The sequence below is a fragment of the Lissotriton helveticus genome, chromosome 2_1, assembly GCF_964261635.1.
Source record: "Lissotriton helveticus chromosome 2_1, aLisHel1.1, whole genome shotgun sequence".
NCBI lineage: Eukaryota > Metazoa > Chordata > Amphibia > Caudata > Salamandridae > Lissotriton > Lissotriton helveticus.
Window position 1 is genome coordinate 1,183,953,986 of NC_136059.1, and position 20,858 is coordinate 1,183,974,843.

The 20,858-nt window shown below is 43.4% G+C and overlaps 1 long non-coding RNA gene across 1 annotated transcript in view; it reads left to right on the forward strand.

Moving 5' to 3' along the window:
- Window positions 1-8,415: 8,415 nt before the first annotated feature.
- LOC144819667 (uncharacterized) overlaps window positions 8,416-20,858 on the forward strand; it is a 137,411-nt gene continuing 124,968 nt past the window's right edge. Inside the window, exon 1 of the long non-coding RNA XR_013607504.1 lies at window positions 8,416-8,446. This is a non-coding gene — a long non-coding RNA (uncharacterized LOC144819667). The remainder of the gene's footprint in view (window positions 8,447-20,858) is intronic.

Genomic DNA, 20,858 nt, shown 5'->3' on the forward strand with positions numbered 1-20,858 from the left:
GAAATGTGGTAAAAATAGTGCAAGGTGCCGCAACATTTTTATTGATAATACAAAAGTAGACTGTATTAATAGCTCCCCATACCTTGGAATTCAATTTGATTACCGAGGGACCTGGCGACCTGCAGTGCAGGCAAGAAAATTGATGTTTATTTAGACAATTGGTGCGTTGACTAATTTTGCTAAAAGGCTAGGTAGAAGACCAATCCCAGAACTAATATTGATATATAAAGCTAAGGGCCTATCTACAGCTATGTATGGAGCAGGCATTTGGGGCTACAAAGTCGTGAACCCTATCCAACTAATAGTAAATGCATTTACAAAGTATTTACTGGCCATCCCTTCCAGCACGGCAAACTTTGTTTGTCACTCTGAACCTGGGCTGACTTATATAGCAGATCTGGCCAAAATCAAAACGATTTTACTGTGGCACAAGGTTTGGGCTACCGAGGAGACTAATTTTAACCATGAGGTGATTAGGTATTGCTTGAGCATGGAGAGGGGGTCCTCTATCCCGTGGCTAAATTACATCAAAAAGTTCACGTGTGATATTAGCCGCCCAGAATATTTTGAAGATCCAGATAGTATCATCAAATGGTTGAGAAAGTCTTTAAAAACACTTTGCCTAGCACATTTACAAATGAATAGACTCACCACTGAGATTGTTAAACAATCAGTCATGGAGAACCAATTAATGCTATAATGTTATGCTATCCAACCATACCTAGTTTGTGTCCCTGGGCCCGATGAGAGGATGCTTTTAACACGAATTTGTTTGGGGATCATACATAGATTGGTGAGTTTCCCCATTACTAAGGATTGGTCGAAAACAGTAGGTGCCTGCCCATGTGACGCTATATCACAACAATGTACATTACACATCACCCTATTCTGTAATTTTTATTTGCACCCAGGAAAAAGATTTTTAAAGCCAGTTTTAAAAAAGATGGGGCTGAGACATTGCCATATAGCGTTTTTAGCGATGCAAAGTTTAGATGATGAACTGACTATTTTAGCTGTTGTCTCTTTTCTGAAATTTTTTATAAACTATAGACATTTTTTATGAAAATAGCTGATGTCTGACTATTTTTAATTATCATGAAATCATTTCCTTGTAAAAATGTGTTTTTAGAATGAATGTCTATTATAGTGCTTTTATGATTTAAAAACGAAATCAAATAAAGCTATCGGGCCCGTCTGAGCCCGTCTGAGACCGGTAGAGGCTGGGCTGGGCCGCCTCTTTTGGTTTATCGCTAAGGATATCGAATGGTCTTTAAATGAGTTGTTGCTAACCGGACATTGAGACGTGCCCCGTGTATGGAGGTAGGCTGAACCTGAAACAACCTCTATTACACAGACTTTGTTGAAGACAGTAAGGAATTTTAACACGTGGTGCTTGGCGCTTGGCATCGGCTGTGAACTTATTGTTGGGAGTAAAGGCCTTTTTTGAACCAAGTGTTTGGGGCATCTCTGAGCGTATAAACTGAAGCAAAAAGTATCCCTCTTGTACATGAATATTGTCTAGATATTATATTTTCCTTTCTTTTGTTCTTATATCTTTGTGTTTGCCGGTGCACGTGTTGTGGCAACATCAAAGTTTACCAACGGCATGGGGAGGAGAAAGGTTCAGACTGGAGCCATTGGGACCAATTCGGTGGCAAGCTCTTCTTCCACTGTTTCTACCGTTACTACAATGGACTCTTTCTTGCAAAGAGCAGCTGCTGTCATCGATAAAGAGATAGAACTTGTGCACAGGTGTCTTTCCAGATCACCCACCAACGGTATGGGTACGCCCCTATTTAGACCTAGCGTGCTTCAGACTGTCCTTTCATCAGTCTGTTATGATAGCAGCCAGGGGTCGCCTTTAGTTCTTGCCGTCACCAAAGGCTTATCGCCTGTTAATGAAGTTCCCCCCTCAGTGCTTCCCCAGACCTCACATAGACCTCTCTCCCTAGCTATCAATATCGATAGAAGAGGAAGCATTGTTTTAACTCAAGGGAAGGATAGCTCCAACTTATTGAGCCCTACAACAACTCACCCGCTCGTCCAGCCCAGTCAACCTACCATCCAGGGGAGTACCAAACGTAAACTCCAAACTATTGGGAGTAAAGCTAAAAGAACTAAGCTGAACCCAGCCCCCAAGCCTCTAAATAAACCTCTGGTGTCCAAATCGGTAGCCTTAAATTTAGACTAAAGGCTACCAAGACTCTTAATGATATAATGGCCACCCTATTGGATATTAAATTGAGTCCTATTTTGGAGAGGCTGTCAGCAATAGAGAGTAGTCTTGCTGGGGGGGCATCTGGACTGTTGTAAAAAACAAATGTATGGTCGTATGTGTACAAGATCCTGAAGCCAATTTGAGTACAAGCACTTCTAGAAACTTAACTAAAATTCACGCAGATATGCCACATGCACAGTGTCAAGCAGTGCAGCCAGCCAATAGGGAGATCAATGGCCCACGGGGCGCCCCAATACCCAGTGGGCCCCAGGTGGACTCTTTGTATAAACAGGCCACTCGTAGTGCAGTAGGTCAGTCGGATGGCAATGATGTGCCATCTGGGGAAGCATGTCAGAACGTTCCGACTATTCATCTCCCACAGGAATCTACACCATACGTAGTTGTTTTGGGTAACGTCTCGCCTCTTCACCCTGGTATGTATGAAGACTACAACAATTTGAAGAATAAGGTACTTCACTGGCTATCAAATAATACCTCCGCGGGCCCTGGTGTAGACCGAAGCATCATTATGGTGCGTCAAGTGGCATGGGTTGGAAGTTCCAGTAAGGTGGGTGGTGGTGATAGTGTCTTAGTTAACTTCAATAGGGCAGCTGTTGCAGAAAGAATTTTATCAGGCGTTATTCAAGCAGGCCAATCAACTCATGGGTCTTTAATACAGGCTTTATCCCTGTGTTTTTTCTTCAGAGTGGAATGCCACAGGGTTAATAGGGGGAATATCGATAGGGAACCTTCACAAGATAGATGGCAACACAGAATTGCCGCAGGTAATAATTATGGATATTTACAACCACTTCGCAAGACAAGTAATCCATGGGATCCCCACCCAAATTTTGTTGCACCTCCCCCCCTAGCATTAGTCCATCGGTTTTCTATGCTATCGAGGTTGGAGGATTGTGATTGACTGGATACCTTGAATGTGCCTGCAGTAGAGCCAAGGTACCAACGGAAGGCTAACATGAGCATGACGACTGAGTCAGAGTCTACCCTCTCGATTCCCCCCTTCTCACAACAAACTGAGTTATCAACCCCTGAGGTGGCAAGAAATATCATATCCTGGAACATAGCAGGTTTGGCAGACAAGTTTCATGACCCTTTGTGGCATCAGTTTATTAGGCAATTCTCTGTAATTTGCCTGCAAGAGACCTGGTTAGTGGATTGTAACCTGCTCTTGGAAGGCCTTAAAGGATTTTTTGTTCCTGCAATCCCCTCAACCAGTGGCAGAGCCAAAGGAGGTTTGGTCCTATATATCTCCCTGGCTATTGATTGCCTGGTACAAATTTGCCCTATCGCCGAACAGGACATACAGGCTATCACGCTTAAGAAGGGGAATAAGAGAATGACCCTGATCAACTTTTACAACCCACCAAATGGAAAAAAGGAGGGCAGTATTATTCAATTGAGTCATTACTTAGGGAAGTTATGTGATTTAAGTTTATATTCAATGATGGTATTGGGAGATTTTAATATCCACCCGTGTGGGGATCCTAAGATCACTAACATATGGGATGTCACAGAATGGGCAGGTTTCACTATGAACATTCTTTACAGGGAGACAAATTAAATAACTTAGTTGATGAATTTCACCTGCGTTCACTGATGTCCCTTTCTGCCCCAAACAGTACAACCCTGATTCCCACCTTGAAAGGGAGAGGCACTGGGTCTTTCATAGACCATATTTTAGTCTTCTCACTTTCTCAATCCCTTTTTAAGAGGTTCGCTATCAAAGATACAGTCTATAGTGACCACAATCCTCTTTGTGTACACTTTTGTGGCATGCTTCTGTCCTACAAGCCCAGTGTGGGGAGAAAGGGAAAAATGAGACCTGTAGACAGTGGGTGCCGTCTAAAAATGGTCCCAGATTGATCCAGATGCTTTTTATAGGGAGTTAAGAGACAAATGTGCAGCTAAACTTGCCCTCTGTGTTTATCCGGAGAGCTTGCCAGGGAATGTTCTCAGTGCCTTTAGCTCAATCACTTGTAAAGCAAGGGCTATATTGAGGGCTCCAGCTTGTAGGGTTTCCAATTTTAATCCGGGATGGTTTGATTCCTCTTGTTCCTATGCAGCACGTAAGTTAAGGGAGGCTTTGAAAACCGTGCCTAGGAATTCTACTCACATACAGGCCTGTCGAACAGGATATAAAAAGGCCCTAGCTAAACGTAAAGGTGTAATTAAGGAGGAGACATGGAGCGAGTTGGTGGAGTCTAGTACTCTGAGGAATGGCTCACGATTCTGGGGCATTGTTAATAGACCTCTCTAGGCTCTCATATTACAGAAGAGGAATGGGTGGCCCATTTTCAACTCATGTTCAAGGGCCCAATTGGTAATCTTGATCCACCATCTTATTCACCTACTGCTGAGTCCATGGTTTTCGAGAGGACAGAGATAGAGTCGGGAATTGTAGGTTTATCGAGTAACAAGGCTCCAGGCCCGGACGGACTTCCGCTGGACGTTTTCAAATCGAATCCCTCATTTTGGGCACCAACCCTGACTGTTGTATTGAATGCAGCAGCCAAGGATGAAAGCCCTGCTGCTTGGGCAATCTCTACTATCGTCCCAGTATTTAAAAAGAGGGATCATAATAGTACACATTGTTACTGGCCTATCTCGCTCATTGATTATTTGGCTAAGGTGTTGGGAGGGGTCTTACTGCAGAGAGTATCTTCATGGGCAGAGGAAGGTAACATCATTTTTGATACCCAATATGGGTTTAGGGCAGAAAAGTCAATGGTGGCCCAATGTTTAAATCCGTATTTGATCCTTGGTAAGTACACGATGGACCGCCCGGGTACGATCAACATGGCCTTCATGGACTTATCATCCACGTTTGACTGTGTCAACTGGGTCAAACTGTGGCAGTCCATGAGGGCCATGGGCGTGGAAGCCGATATCGTGGACTTCCTGATGGATTTGCATAGGGAAACCGAAGCAAATATTCGATATAAGAAGCACCTCCGGGTCTCCAGGGAATTCGATATCAAGGGAGGGGTGTGGCAGGGTTGCATTTTGGCACACTTCCTGTTCAACCTATATATCAATGACCTGGAGGGAGCACTGGTATCGACGGGGGCTGACTTTCCCTATGTGGGCTGTCGGGGTCTCCCTGTCCTCCCATATGCGGACAATGCTGTCCTGATAGAAAGAACTGCCAGAGGTTTGCAATGCCTATTAGATGCCTTTTTGAATTGTATGGGGTCCCGTAATCTAAAGATTAATAACGCAAAATCATGTATTATGCAGGTGGGGCTACGACAAAAGAAAAAGTATTGTTTCTCAGTAGGTCCTGAGAAGATCCCCACAACGCCTGTTTTCTCATATTTGGGGGTAGTGCTGGACGAGCGCCTGAAGTGGGGGCCTCTTATTCAAAGGAAGAAGGGGGAGCTCACACGAACAGTTGCCGCAACTTTCCGCTTTGCTGCTAAGATGGGCAAGTGCCCAATCTCAGCGATGCTGAAAATCTACCAGGCAAAGGGTGTATCGATTGCAAGTTATGGAGGCGAAGTGTGGGGGTACACCCCGGCAGATTCGTTGCAGGTGGTAAAAAATAATTTTTTGAAGCTCCTGCTGGGAATGCCAACTGGCTTATTGAATCTGATAGCCCATGAAGAACTGGGGATCCCCTTTTTATGTGATACTGTTGCTTTGCACCCTCTAGTGTTGTGGCTCAAGTGCTGGCTCAACAAAGAATTAAAACTAACCCAGCAGATCATGATGGACTGTATGTCCCTGGATCATATGTCCAGAATTCCCTGGCTGAGGTACATTACAGGTCACTTCTCAGAGCTGGGCTGCCCTGACCTTTTCCTAAAACCCTCAACTGTTACAAAAAGGATGTTGATTTTGTTAAAGATGCTTTTATCTCTAGAAGGAAGTTGGAAAGAGATGACCAGGAACTGTGCAAATCTAGTGTTCGCAAATTTCTGACCATAAAAACTCATCCATTAACAGAACCATATCTTCTGGGGACATTGACTACCTATGAGTGGTTTTTATTGACTAGGTTCCGACTTGACTTTTGTCATCTTTTAATTGCGGTGCCAATAGGGTGTTGCAGAGGTCAGATGTTAGCACACTGAGGCTGCGACAACCTCTCTCCACAGGATCTGCTTCACTTTATGTTCCTCTGCAAACATTATGATGTGCCCCGGAGTCATTTTTTACTCCCCCTTTTAAAGAGGCTTAATTTTAACCAGGTGCGCCCAGCACTCTTGTACCTTCAGTTGTTGAAACCCGATTGCATAATCTTTATTGTAGGGTACCTGAAATCACTGATGAGAAATAGGGCTTGCCTTGAATATTAGCTGTTTATGGGGAAGTGGCACCTATAGTTTTAGGTATGTCATCACCTGCCTTTTATGTGAAACTATGTCATTTAAGTACTGCATTCGTAGTACTTTATATGTTTTAAAGACTTGAATTATATAATGTATGTATCTAAGGATTGTGTTCATTTATTGTGACTTTTATGGTTTACACGATGTAAAACCGAATGAAGTTTAATATGATGATGATGATGATTGATTGATTGAAGTGAGACACACCTTTCATCGCAGAAAATCTATATAGATAAACTTGTTTTCTACATAGTGCCCCACTACATCTCTTTCACACAGTGCCTTACTCCTGTGCTTATAGTATACACACTTTTTTTTTTATTTCTTCCTGAAAAACCTTTTGAAATGTACTCTTTAATAACTTCTTTGTTTTTACATTCCCTTGTAGATACCATTTACAAAAGATGAGGACCTTAGTTGTGGTGTCCTGCCTTCTGGCCTTAGCTGTTTGCATTGCGGTGAGTGATGTGTGCGGTGAGTGATGTGTGGGACATGAGCAGACATGTATTACCTTGTTAGTATCCCTCAACAATGCTTCTAGTGAAAATATCTTTTGTGCTTCTGTTGATAAGTAGATATTCCCACTTTCATGTATGCGGTAGTCCTTTCCCTAAAAGGGGAATTGGAAACATGTCCTACTGCATTCTTATGGCTCAAATGGTGCTTTTGGATCTTCTGGGTGTTTGAAGCATTTCAAAATGTGTCTGTTCTTGAAATTGACATTAAATAATGAGCAGTCTTGAAGTGATGATAAAGCATGCGCAGTGTGTAATATTTTGTTTTGAAATCCCATAAGCTGCAGGCAGACAACATCAGTTTATATCAGTGTTCGGAAAAACTACTCTGACAAATCCATGACTAACATAAGTGATATTACTGTTACGGATGTTAAAGCCTCTACTTTGCAGTGTGGACTGATAAGGGTAGAGAAGGCATTAAACTAGCAGAGCGCCTAGAATTAAGGACAAAACACTATTTATTAAAAGGGGAAACAAACAGTGTAATATAAGGGATACAGTACCCTCTGCCGTACATTATAAGGTTGTTGCAAGTCACTGAGGAATCCCATAACCATATAGAGGTATGAGGCTGAGGGCAGAGTTCTTTTATAAGGTTATTGAACATTATAACCTGGCAACCCACTGAAGTCCTGATCAGAAGAAAATGGAAAAGGCCAGGGTTCGATCTTCAGGGATTAAAAATAAAATATATGGCGTGCATGGGGTGTCTCTTTCAGCTCTCAAACATGTAGTGAGCACTCCTAGGTACTGGCATTAGTTTTAGCACATTTGCAGCTCAACCTTCAGCGATGGTCCAGTTTCCTGTAGATGGAAAGCCTGTGTTAAAGCAATTTCTCTGCCTCTGGGCACTTGGTCAAATGCAATTCGCTGCTAAAGTCTGTTTTCTACTTTTCTAATGGGCAGTATGTCACCAGTGGTGGTATTTGCCATTTATTGTATAACATTAGCATGTTTTTCAGAATAAAACTCCTATAATGCACTGTTGATAACATCAATCTCCCAGAATCTTAGGGAATGAATGAGCTGTGTGTGGAATGCACATAGCAGATTCTACCTCATTTTGGCCCTGCTTTGCAGCTGATGTAAATAACAAAGGGCTCATTGTCAAAGGAGTGGCATCTGATATGATGGAGGGAAATGCGTTCTTATGCCATTGAGGCTGGTTGAGAGGGTAGCTGAATGGTTCAGTTACAAGTGGTAAAGTTAACGTTAAGTTAATGGTTGAATTCAGTGTCACTTTTGCATTGCATTGCACCCCAACTACACCTGGCTAAGAATGTGCTTTCTTCTAAATCGTTCTTTTCCCTCCTTTCCAGGCCTTTGAACGGGATGAGAGGAGTGCAAGTGACAGTGGTGTAAGTATGAGACATTCTGCAATAGTTTCTTACATCCTGCAGTTAACAAGGCATTCTACCTTTGTATGGTAATTTGTCTTATTGGTTCATTGTATCCAATTTCCCGGTCTTTATAAAATATTTTTCTGGACTCTCTGTGGATAATATTCGGGCTTCTGGGATTGAATGATGTTAGAGTCTACACCACCTGGACCATGAATAAAGCACTTAGATAAAATAAAAGGAAGGAAACAATTCAATTTGAATCAATGGTACTTACTTTGTTAAGTATTCCATTCCATGTTTCCAGGACAAATATAACCATGGACCAACCATATCTACATTATTTTTTGGCATTGTTTAAGATAGAACAGTACACCTCCACTGCTAATTCTCTGGAAAAGAACACAAGAAATCCCAAATAGACAACATAGCTTTTTCTTTACATTATTCCTAGATACATTGGCCAAAGAGGCAACATATCAGCAATTCATGTATAATTAAGTCTTGGCGTGTTTTCCTGTAGAAGCTGGCTATATGGGTCAAATTCAAAGGTGAAGAGCAGAGTCCAGCACCTGTTTTATGCACCTATGGGACATAAAGTGAATTCATTTAACTCGATACTTCTCTTAGTTACTTGGTATTTTTCAGACATTACAGATCAGAAATTTAAAGAGGCAAACCTTGCTTACTGTTTCTGAGTAGTTCTGTCAGGAAATAAAGCAGTAACTCAGAAAAATATCAGGTCAAATAAATTGACTTTACTTCTTGCAGGCACATAATATATGCACTAGGCTTTGACCTGTTCAATTAAAGACCATCATGATATGGCCCGTGGAGTCCTTTTTGATATGTTCCAATAAATAGCTCATGTAGTTAAAGCTTGAAGCGTATGATCTACTTCACAAGTGTGCTCTAATGTACTGGGGCAAAGTAAGCAGTCAAACTGTAATATTTCTACATGAGTATTGTGTTTCACTACTCAATCCTGGATGAGTGAATCCTTTCAGTGCGTGTAGATGGAAATGAGGTTCATGATGAAAGATAAAATAAAAGTTATAAATCAAAGTTCCTTTCATTAGTGGATTTGAAGTCAGATGCTTCAAACTGTCTTGTTTTTAGACTGAAATCTTCAGACAATTATTTGTACAGGCCTACGAGTGGGAAAAAGAATACTGTAATGAGTGAATGCGGTCACTGATGATTGGATGAATACATGGAGAGCAGTCACATTCTGCTGCAAGAAAACGTTTGATTGTGGACTCCAAAAATTGACCCTTTTTTGAGTGTAGGTCTTACTTCTATTAAAATTGTAAATTTGAGTTTGGTAGTCCGAAATCCTGAAGTTACACGTATAAAGTGATTTACATATGCATGATATTGTCCCAAATGTGTTAATACTAAACAATATAATCCTCCAAGGACAGGGCGTGAACACTCCAGCAAAAGGATGCCCTGAAATCCTAGGAACAACCCACATACCAATGATTTCGGAATACGGCAATGTTCACATTCACATACTAGTGACCTCTTGCAATCTTAGAAATGCTCAGAGATTTATTCCTGTGAAAAGAATGAGTAAATCCCATTCTTGAGTGTGAATGGGAAATCAACACACCCACAACTAATGGAAAAGGCGAAGATCTTTATCACTTGTGGAAAATAATGTCCTTTTGAAACAGCAAAAATGTGATTGCAAGCATGGAAGGGTATTGTCCCATGTGCACTGGTACACTAAGAAAATGACATAGGTGGAGAGCATTTCACATTTATGTAAGTAGCGATTAACATATAGAATTTTAGATAGGTAACATTGAACATCAGGGTTGTCATTCACCAAGAGGTTCTGAGCAACATCAAATAAATAACAAGAGCAACGATTGTGATGTTTATGATGTCAGTGAGTACATCTAGATCAAAAACATCAGTTTTATCTACTCTTTATTTTTAGATTATGTATGGTCCCCAAACTCATTTGCTCCAGTTGCTCAAGGACAGAGGAGTTATAGGGAGCCATACATAAGATGGCCCCACTCCCTGTCCCAAAGGTACTAAGAAAAATCTGTCTTCCTGCTTCCCACCAACTTCAGACAGCTTCTCCCATATCAAATAAGGAATTATAGATGGCAGATGGGTAAAATCCTCATAATTCACTTTTAACCCAGCTATAATTTTAAATTATGCATGGCCTCTAAATACATCTGCCCCTGCTTTCAACTGCTAAACAGAAAAAGAGGATTAATGAGGGCCATAGGATCTCTTCCATGTCCCAAATTTGAAAACAAAATATATATCTTCATGCCACCCATTCCTAAGAACTCTCTGTACCTTCCCTTCCATCCCCTGAAGAAAGTGTACACAGGGATCTCCAGTGCTGCTTTGGCAGGCTCTTAGAGAGCCCAGACAAGGAGGCTATAATTCTTTTATGATGTACCAACTGTGGTTAACAAGTTCTGTTACCCATTGTTTATATGTCTTAGTAGTGAATTACTGGATTTAGAATCCTGCTGTTTATGCCAAAGGCTCTCTATAGGCGCCATAAATAACATGTAGCTTTATAGATGGTTATGTGGATGGTTTATCAGTAAGGTGTTTAGAGGGATTTCAAATAGACAATGAGAGCAACGCTCAAGCAGTCTATAATGTCACTTAGGACTTCAAGGTGAAGAAACATCACTGTAATCCACTTTTTATCCATCTATAATTGTATGTAATATATGGCCCTAAAATCACCTGCCGCTGCTTTCAACTGCTATGCAGGGACAGAGAAGTAACACGGACCCATACAAAATGTGGCCTGTCCTCCCTGTCCAATTCTTTTTATCAAAATGTGGCATCTTGCCATCTAACCCCTCTTCTGTGTACCTTCCCTCTCTTCCTGAAGCTGTGCTCCTTGCTTTCCAGCACTGCTCTGTCAGGCTCTCTCAGTACTCAGCTGGAGCAGCCTGGAATTTCTTTATGATGTAGCAACAGTGTTTAACACGTTCTGTTACCCACTATTGTTTTATCATAGCAATTAATTATTAGATTTACAGTCCAGTCATCTATGCTAATGGCTCTCTATACGAGCGAAACATAGTTCAAGTTCAAGTTCAGAAATTTGTATAGCGCACTACTCACCCAGAGGGTCTCAAGGCGCTTGGGGGAGGGGGGGGGGTCATTTACTTATCAAATATCCAAGTTTTTAGTTGCTTTCTGAAGGAGAGGTGGTTCTGTACAAGGCGGAGGTGGGTGGGGAGAGAATTCCAGGTTTTGGCCGCTAAGTAGGAGAAGGTTCTTTCCCCCATGGTGGATCTATGGATGCGCGGAATTGCGGCGAGGGCTTGATTGGTTGATCGTTGTTGGCGGGTGGGGGTGTAGAAGGACAGTCGCGTGTTGAGGCATTCGGGTCCTAGGTCATAGAGGGCTTTGTGTGCGTGGGTGAGGAGACGGAACGTTATTCTCTTGTTGACGGGGAGCCAGTGGAGGTCTTCCAGGTGACCGGAGATGTGAGCTTGACGGGGGATGTCCAGAATGAGTCTAGCTGAGGCGTTTTGGATGCGTTGGAGTTTTTCTGTAGTTTGGTTGTGGTTCCGGCGTAAAGGGTGTTTCCGTAATCCAGTCGGCTTGTGACCAGTGCGTGGGTGACCGTCTTTCTTGTTTCGGTGGGGATCCAGCGGAAGATTTTTTTGAGCATGCGTAGGATGTTGAAGCATGAGGATGAGACGGCGTTGACTTGTTTGGTCATCGAGAGGGAGGAGTCCAGGATGAAGCCCAGGTTACGTGCGTGGTCCGTAGGTATGGGTGCGGTTCCCAGGGCCGGTGGCCACCATGAGTCGTCCCAGGCGGAGGGGGATGATCCTAAGATGAGGACTTCCGTTTTGTCCGAGTTCAGTTTTAGACGGCTATTCTTCATCCATTAGGCTACTTCTTTCATTCCTTCGTGTAAGTTGGTTTTGGCGGTGTTTGGGTCTTTGGTGAGGGAGAGGATCAGCTGGGTGTCGTCTGCGTAGAAGATGATGTTGAGGTTGTGTTGGCATGCGATGGATGCGAGGGGACTCATGTATACGTTGAAGAGGGTGGGACTGAGTGATGATCCTTGTGGTACGCCGCAGATGACTTCGGTGGCCTCTGATCTGAAAGGGGGGAGGTGGACTCTCTGGGTTCTTCCGGCGAGGAACGAGATGATCCAGTCCAATGCTTTTCCTTGTATTCCGACGTTGCTGAGGTGTTGTATGAGGGTGCTATGACAGACTGTGTCGAAGGCAGCGGAGAGGTCTAATAGGATGAGGGCAGCTGTTTCTCCGTTGTCCGGTAGAGTTCGAATGTCGTCTGTTGCTGCGATGAGGGCGGTTTCGGTGCTGTGTTTGGCTCGGAAGCCGGACTGTGAGGGGCCGAGGAATTTGTTGGATTCGAGGAAGGCGGCGAGCTGACTGTTGACGGCTTTCTCAATACCTTTGGCAGGGAATGGGAGGAGCGATATGGGGCGGTAGTTCTTAAGTTCAGTGGGGTCTGCTGTGGGTTTCTTCAGAAGGGCGCTGAGTTCTGCATGTTTCCAGCTTTCCGGGAAGGTAGCGGAGTTGAGGGAGCAGTTGATGACGTCTCGGAGATGGGGTGCGATAATGGAGTCTGCTTTGTTGAAGATGTGGTGGGGACATGGGTCGGTTGGCGATCCTGAGTGGATGGAGTTCATCAGGCGGATGGTGTCTTCAGTGGTGATTGTATTCCAGGCGCAAAGGTTGATAGAGGGGGGTTTTGGTTCGGAGGTGGGTGGAGTGGACTGATCTCCGGACTGGTGTTCAAAGCTGTTATGTATGTCGGCGAGTTTGTTGTAGAAGAAAGAGGCTAGGGAGTCGCAGAGGTCTTGGGAGGGAGTGATGTCGTTGGTGCCGGCGGTGGGGTTGGTAAATTCTTTGACGATGTTGAATAGTTCCTTGCTGTTGTGGGCGTTGTTGTCAAGTCGATCCTTGAATGCTGATTTCTTGGCGGATCGGATCAGTTGGTGGTGTTTGCTGGTGGCGTTCTTGAAGGTGGTCAGGTTGTCAGTGGTTGGGTTTTTTCTCCAGGCTTTCTCGAGGGTGCGTCATAACTTCTTGGATTTCTTAAGGTTATCGTTGAACCAGGGGGATTTTTTGTTAACTTGCTTGATTTGATGGTTTTTCAGGAGTGCTAGTTCGTCGGCGCTGTGGGTGATCGATTGTGTGAGGTTGGTGGCTGCTTGTTTTGGGTCCGATGATTTCGCAGGAGGGTTTTGGTGAAGCGATGTGAAGAGCTGGTCGGTAGTAATTTTGTTCCAGTTTCTTCGGGGAATAGGTTGTGGGGGGTTGTGGGTCGTGGTCTTTTTTTAGTTGAAGTGAACGCAGCTGTGGTCCGTCCAGTGGAGAGCTGTGGTGTGATTGAAGGAGATGTGCTTGCTGGAGGTGAAGATTGGGTCGAGCGTGTGTCCGGCATAGTGGGTGGGGGTGTTGACAAGTTGTTTGAGTCCGAGGTTGGCCAGGTTGTCCAAAAGGATGGTGGTGTTGCAGTTGTTTTTCTTTTCCAGGTGGTAGTTGAGGTCTCCCAGTAGAATGTAGTCCTCGGAGGGAAGGGCGTGTGGGCTGATGAAGTCAGTGATGTCATCGCTGAATTGTGTGCGGGGTCCTGGTGGTCTGTAGATGAGGGTGCCTCTGAGTGTGGTCTTGGGGTCGGTGTGGATCTGGAAGTGAAGGTGTTCGGCGGTAGCGAGGTAGTCGTCGGAACTGGACGTGATGCGGATGGTGTTCTTATGGACGACGGCGATGCCTCCTCCTGTTTGGTTGGTGCGGTCCTTGCGGATGATCTTGTAGCCGTCCGGGATGGCTGTGGCGATGTCGGGTGCTGATGAGGCATTCATCCAGGTTTCTGTAAGGAAGGCGACATCCGGCGATGTAGTGTCGAGTAGGTTCCAGAGTTCAATGGCGTGTCTGTGGACCGAGCGGGTGTTGAGCAGGATGCACTTTAGGTGGTTAGTGACGGAGCTCTGTTTGGAGTCTTTGGATTTGGTGTGGGTCCTGATGCAGTCGAGCTTGCAGGAGTGGCAGGTGAAGGGTCCATGGGTGTGTCCTGGGGCGGCTTGGTAGCAGTTTGGTGGGCGGCCGGGGTTAAGGGCTGAGAGGGTTGCGGCGTCGTATGTTATGCGGGCGGGGTGGATTTTGCGGGGGCCAGGGGGTCTGGTGCTGGGCGCGGTCCAGGTGCGGACGGGCGTAGGCGGGCTTACCTTTGGCGCGACTTCGGCGCGCATGGGGCGCCACCGCTGCGCGTGAACGCTGCGCGCAAAAGCATCTGTCATAAGTGGTTAGTGGAGGGGGTGGGGCGAGGGAGGAGCAGCTGGGAGGCGGGAGCGGGGTGGAGAGCCGGGCTGGGAGGCACAACAACAAACAACAAAATGGCAGCAAGCCAAAAGCGAAACAGGACGAGATTGGGGCACAACCTTAGTTAATTAAGCGCTATGAACTGGGCAGCACAGTCAGGCAACAATTATCAGAGCAGGCAAAGCGAGTGGCACAGTAAATAACAATGGCACAGTAAATAGCAAAGCACGGTCTAATGGTGAAGCGCTACGATCACTTAATACTCAGCAGTGCGAGCAAGTCTGGCAATAAGCGCTACGATGACAAACAAATTCTAGCAGTGCGAGCAATGCGTCCAATGCGTGGCAATCAGAGCGCTACGATACCAGGTGGAAGCAGGGAACAGCGAGGGGAGTGACCGCTTCTGAGAAGCTCAGGACGGTCACAGCGCTATTGCAGGACGGGTAGAGCTTACACTCTCTGTGGGAGGGAGGAGCAGCTGGGAGGCGGGAAAGGGGTGGAGAGCCGGGCTGGGAGGCACATCAACAAACAACAAAATGGCAGCAAGTCAAAAGCGAAACAGGACAAATTGGGGCACGACCTTAGTTAATTAAGCGCTATGAACTGGGCAGCACAGTCAGGCAACAATTATCAGAGCAGGCAAAGCGAGTGGCACAGTAAATAACAATGGCACAGTAAATAGCAAAGCACGGTCTAATGGTAAAGCGCTACGATCACTTAATATTCAGCAGTGCGAGCAAGTCTGGCAATAAGCGCTACGATGACAAACAAATTCTAGCAGTGCGAGCAATGCGTCCAATGCGTGGCAATCAGAGCGCTACGATACCAGGTGGAAGCAGGGAGCAGCGAGGGGAGCGACCGCTTCTGAGAAGCTCAGGAAGGTCACAGCGCTATTGCAGGACGGGTAGAGCTTACACTCTCTGTGGGAGGGAGGAGCAGCTGGGAGGCGGGAGCGGGGTGGAGAGCCGGGCTGGGAGGCACAACAACAAACAACAAAATGACAGCAAGTCAAAAGCGAAACAGGATGAGATTGGGGCACGACCTTAGTTAATTAAGCGCTATGAACTGGGCAGCACAGTCAGGCAACAATTATCAGAGCAGGCAAAGCGAGTGGCACAGTAAATAACAATGGCACAGTGAATAGCAAAGCACGGTCTAATGGTGAAGCGCTACGATCACTTAATATTCAGCAGTGCAAGCAAGTCTGGCAATAAGCGCTACGATGACAAACAAATTCTAGCAGTGTGAGCAATGCGTCCAATGCGTGGCAATCAGAGCGCTACGATACCAGGTGGAAGCAGGGAGCAGCGAGGGGAGCGACCGCTTCTGAGAAGCTCAGGACGGTCACATACCAAACCTTTTTCAGGAATACCTTTATAAAGATTTGTGAATTTCTGAAATTCAGAAATCTACATCCATGTAAAGGAGTCAACCTGCAGTACAAATTTTTATTTAATTTTTTTAAAAAGGCTCCTACATTCTGTGCTATCGTAATGTGGGGGAAAAGCAGCAGCTCATCTCATAAGCGTTCACGATTAGGTCACTTTGTGGTCAGAATATTTTGAAGGCCTATGTTTCCCATTTCAGTTGTTACAAACTCAACATTTCAACACACACTTTCATACTTGCAGTCCTTGAATTTTTGTTTTATTGGGGGAAAATGTGAATGGTTCCAGATAAAACAATAAACAGCCATATTTCTGCATCAGAAAGGGCAATTACCTGCAGTGAATGTGCTTTAGATCCTAAAACGTATTCTGGTGTTTGATGGCCCTAGAAATAAAGCTTTGTTGGAATGTTCTGCTTCGGTACCTGTAGTGAGCAAAAACATTGTGGTGTGGTGTTTTATGTACATCTGTATTATAATGTATTAGAGTGTATCATATTTTTCTTGTGTGTTCTCTATTTTCCAGTCACAAGAAAAAAAAGGGCACAAGAAGAAGCATCATTATCATCATCTTACAACAACTGCGACCACTACTACTCCAACCACTACTACTCCGACCACTACCACTCCGACCACTACTACTCCAACCACTACTACACCACCAACTACTACTCCCACTACAACCAGTGCTTCCACGGCTCAAGGTTGAATATTAAATCAGGTATGTGATGCATGCAACAGTAAACATTATACAAATATTTATTCATTTTTGTGTGGACATTGCTCTTTCAGAATCTATATTTTCTAGACAACAAGAGGCCAACAATCAGAAATCACAACAACCACACTCTTTTTTCACTTTTGTCCTCATTTTTAGCATTGATAATTATAGGAACAATGAAAGATAAAAGAGTTTTTTGTGGTGGTTAGGAAAACAAACATGTTGACTCAAATATGTGTTGATAGCTCCAGCCTCAAGGACAGGTGTACAAATATACCTAGCAGCTCTACACATTTGTTGCAACACAATATTGTACACAGTCCTACCACGTTGCTTCACTAGCACTGTTAGTGTCACAATATCAGTTCTGATAATCCCACCCTCCCAAACATGCATAAGAGCAAAATAGTTATTCACATGCTCATTTGAACACGAGGACACTTAAAGGAGAAATAATTAGATACAGAAAGGCAATGATGCATCAAACACATTCCATCACTGCATTTCAACAAATCCAATATAATTACAACATTTAAGCAATTTATTTTGATGCCAGCATTTCTCAAAAAATCTCAATTTAAACAGTGGGACGCAAATGAAGAGACAATATATCATGATCTGTAGAAACACCTACTGCCTCATTTTGAGTGACCCATAATCTCGATTCTGGAACATACTCCACTTTGTGGCAGTATTAGGGTTATAAGCAGTAGATAGATTTCATGCTCTTTTACCCCCACTAGGAAGAGATTGGCACAATTATTGGAGATTAAAACAACAATGTACAGAGTTTTGCAGCTTGGAAAATTGGAGAAAATGTAGTATCGCCTAGCTATCCACCATTCTGAGCTGGAAAGTGTAATGATATAGAAACATTGTACTGGCCAGAAAAGAACCCAGTGTCATCTATATTTCCACTGCCTGTGTGGCATATTGCATAAGGTCTTTTCTTGACGTACTGTACAACTATATATGACAGGCTGAAATTTTGTAGCTGGAGGGTCTGAAGAAATCTGAACATCATTGAATGATAAGTATTGCTTAAAGAGAAATTTCACTAAAAGAAAGGCATGTATGAAAACAGCCCTCTCTTCTAGGAATTTGCAGTGTGAGGTGGCCACCAATCACAACCCGGTCATTGCTTGTAAATAAAAGCCAACAGTAGGGAAGAAATGCCACCTCATTTTCAAATTTAGTGATGCTGCAGCCAAGTGGATCAAAAGAGTCAACAGGGAGTCCTTGGCAAATTATGTGAAAAGGGAATTTGCACATATATATTGTGTCCCATTAGTAAACATTACCTTCCTACCTTAAGCAAACATATTTTATATTGCATTGAACAAATGTATAGCCAATTTACAATGGGTTGCAATCTAATTTGTTTATAGCCACAATCATTCTGATTTTGCACTCACAAAACTCTTTTGCACAACTGCTCCTTCAAAATGTTCATGTTGCACTGCCACGGGAAACCAAGCGATGGGAAGAAAATAATCTGTAGCAGCACTTCTTATTTTTCTTCTTATGTATGAACCTTGGACATTAAAGACTTCTTTTTATATTTTAGCTTGTGATATGTCGAGTGGAAAGATGCACCTCCTCTCACCCAGAATTCACAGCACCCACTGGGTGACAAGAAATACCTTAATTAACAATTTTAATCGAAGCCCCCCCCTCAAACCCCCGAGTCATTCCTAGGGATGATCCTCTCAAACACACTTATGCTTAGCTGTTCGATTTATAATTTGGTCACAGCCACTTTTATTGATTTATTTATATTGCTTCCACCAACGGTTTTCAAACAGTGTTTTCTCATTTCAATATTAGATTTATTTAATTAATATATTCAGCAAGAATAATAAACATTTTGACAAGAAATTCTGTACATAGCAAAATAATCTGTGTATAAAACGTTAAATACAGTTTGGCTGAATTGGGTGCCTGATAACGGTTGATTGAGAGCCCAAGCACAGACTAGACAACCTACTATACTTACATATATAGATCTCTACAAATTCACACTAAGGGGAAATGGGAGGGAATGGGGGTACAAGAGAATTAATTGTGACCAACATCAAGCAAAGAATCATTTTGACAGTGGGAAGAGTAGATGAAGTTCTGTCCAAATAGGAGTCTAGTCCCTGGATATGATCTGAGTGGCTTGAATGAACAGAATCGTGAAGCAGCACAGGGAGATTAGGGGAAAACAAAAAGGTTAAGATTAGTCGAGTGAAAGGTGCAAGAAGGCGCATACAGTTTTAGTATTTTACATTGGCTTCTAGAACACAGATCATTTATAGCTTTAAAAAACAGAGTCACAAGTTAATAAATAATATTGGGTTGCACAATTTACATCTCTGTGATGCTGACATTGCTCTGGGTTGTGTGCAAAAATAATTTAAATCACTACATCCCCAATACACTATAACCTAATATGACTGTGTTTCTTTACAGAAAGAGAAAAGCAGCTCATCTGAAGTGAAAAGAAATGTTTGCTCTTTACCATAGGAAAGAAGACATCCTTTTTGGAATACGTGAAAGTTTACCCTCCTAAGGAATGTAAAAAGCTGTATCTTATGTTCAAACTGTTCTTTTCATTAAGATTTTCTTTCAATGAATCAATTTGTCAAAACAATATTGTGACTCGATGTGTATTCTTTTTACTCTTCCGAAAAAAGCATCTGCAAGTAGATGCTTCAGATATACTTAATTTACATTTTATTAGCAACAACCCAACCAGGGTGCACTGCATTATGGGGCTTTAGGCACAATCTTTCTGCCACTGGCTTTTAAGATATCTTGAATAAACTAACCACCACATTTGGTATGGCATACAAACACAGGAAGAGAGCACTGGACCCAAGATATCTTTTTTTCGGGATCTTAGTTGCCCAGTTCTGTTCACAGGAGAATCAAACATCCAAATAAGGATAGTAATTCACATTTTCTTTCTTCTTTGAAAGACTCTGACTCCTACTGCAAATATGAGTTGAATCCCAATATGCCCTCCATGTGACAAATCTTTGACCACTGTCTCCCATCAGGTTTCAAGGACGATTTCTTGTACCAGGCAACACTTTTGAATGTATTCCCACTGCATAATTTGAGCCGATCGTTGCAGGTGGGGGCAACCGGCACTCGTGTTTATGGATTGGCACTTATGTTTCTCACCAGAATTTAACCAAGTGCAAGGGAGAAGGGAAAGAAGGGAACACCATGGCAATGGGAGAAAGCAGAAAAAATATTAAGCTGGAAGAGTGAAATAAAGGGGCAGGGTGTGTCTGCCAGTGTATTAAAGAGGCATTATGTGGAAGCAAGACTTCACAGTATTAGCATTCGACACAATGAAATTCAAGAGACCGGCTTATGACCAAAACTTTGGGCCCTTGCACTTCTTCTTTTATGACTAAGCACTGTGTAATCTTTCATTACAAAAACTCAGGGAAGGCCCATGAGAACAGCAAGTTATAAGGTTTTATTGGTTCTATTCTTTGCTGAAATTTCTCATTTCCTACTCCTGTTGTGAAATGTACTATCTTCACAGTGACTATTAGGACAAGGCTTTAGTCTCATAGTGTATTTGAAAGTACCAGAAAGGTTTGAACCCCCAATCCTTATCCAGCTGTTTTCAGATACGGCCAGTCTCCAGCACATGAAGAAACTATGGAGTGTGCAACAATTCACAGTTTTAAACAGATGCTGCCCGCTCATCCTTTTAGACCTATCAGGGGCCTTCGACACAGTCAACCATAACCTGTTTTTGAAATCCCTGCAACAGAGAATCAGAGCTGACAGAACAGTACTGCAGTGGTTTACCTCGATTCTGCACAACCCCTTCCAACTAACAAAAATTAACAACTTAACATCCAACATCTCTGCCATCACCCGAGGTGACCCTCAAGGCTCAGTACTCTTGCTGACACTCTTCAACATCTACATGGAGCCCCTCACTGCAATACTCAGACAAGCAAACATTGCCCACCACCTTTATGTGGGCAACATCCAGATTTACCTGGA